The sequence below is a fragment of the Dipodomys ordii genome, unplaced genomic scaffold, assembly GCF_000151885.1.
Source record: "Dipodomys ordii isolate 6190 unplaced genomic scaffold, Dord_2.0 Scaffold196, whole genome shotgun sequence".
Lineage (NCBI taxonomy): Eukaryota > Metazoa > Chordata > Mammalia > Rodentia > Heteromyidae > Dipodomys > Dipodomys ordii.
The window spans coordinates 1,661,841-1,663,297 of NW_012267412.1; positions in this window are offsets into that span (position 1 = coordinate 1,661,841).

Consider the following 1,457-nt stretch of genomic DNA (forward strand, 5'->3'; position numbering starts at 1 on the left):
CGGTGCTCAGGCCCTCCGCGTGGTTTGGGGGGCCCCGTCTGTAAGCACTGAGAACTCCTCTTTGACCAGGAACGACTCGATTCGGCTGGCAGCCTGTTTTTGCCCCCGAAAAGGACGGAGGTCGGGGGCCTTAGGACGGAGGTCGGAGGCCTTGTAGCCGACCCTCCTCCCTGAGCGGGCGCCTCGCCGGCCTCGGCCCCGCCCGGCTGCTTAGCTAGCAGTGTGCTTTCAGGGCAGAGGCATCGGTGTCTTTTCCTTGACCTCTGCTGGGCGCGAGACCTGCCTTCGGAGGTGTTGGCCGTCCGTACTACTATGGACGCCTTCCTTTTCCCGAGTTCCATCCAGACAGCTAGTGAAGGAGCGCCAGTGCAAAAGAGCCAGCCGCCAGGGTCTGGTGCCTGCAATCCTACTCACTTGGGAGGCCCAGGTTGAGAGGATCCGTCGGCTAGAGGCCCGGCCTGGCAGACCCCCTACTCAACCCATAGCTGGGCGCGGTGGCGCGCCTGTCATCTCAAGGTACGTGGAGGCTGAGATTGAGAAGATGGGAAGCCAGGCCATCCCAGGCGAGACTCTTGTCTCCACGGAAGGAAAGTTGGAGGCGGTGACCGGTGACTGGTCTCCAACGATGGATGTCAGGGATGCTCTTAGTAAGCATATAGCGAACTCAGGTGAGGGGGCAGGGAAGAGCCTATCTTAAAAATAACATGAAAAAATAGGGCTAGAGATGTGGTTCATCAGTATTGCACCGGCCTAACAAACTCGTCCTGAGTTCAACCCCACCTCCCTTCTGAGGGAAAAAACAAAAAAGCAAAAATGATTGATAATCACGTTTGGATCATCTCTTAAGTGGATGACTACAATTTGCTCTGCGCAATTGCAGAGTGTGACATGAATTGTTAATGCTCCATGTCTTGGAACAAATGTTTGGTGAATTTTGAAGCACCGTGGTGATATAGCAGGAGACAAATGAGAAGATACAGACAAGTAGCTTTATAGACAGAAAAATTAGGAAAATATGTGAGACTGGGAATGTGGCTTAGTGGTTAGTGGTAGACTGCTTGTTTAGATGCATGAAGCACTGGGTTTGATTCCTCAGTACCGCTTAAACAGAAAAAGCCCAATTGGCATTGTGGCTCTAGTGGTAGAGTGCTATCCTTGAGCACAGAGAGGCTCAGGAACAGAGCCCAGGCCCTGAGTTCAATCCCCACGACCGACAAAAAAAGAGAGATGTGTTATCTAGAGGTAATAGGGAGCTGGGAGACTACATTTTAGGACTAACTAATTAAGGAGTTAACTAGATTCACTAAGGGTGCTCTCTGCTACTTCGTGATTATCATAGGCTTGGAGCAGTCTATGGATGGTATGAGGCTCACATCTGGACACTAGTTTTTTTTTTGTTGTTCGTGGGGCTTGAACTCTGGGCCTGAGCGCTGTCCCTCAGCTCTTCAGCTCAAGAC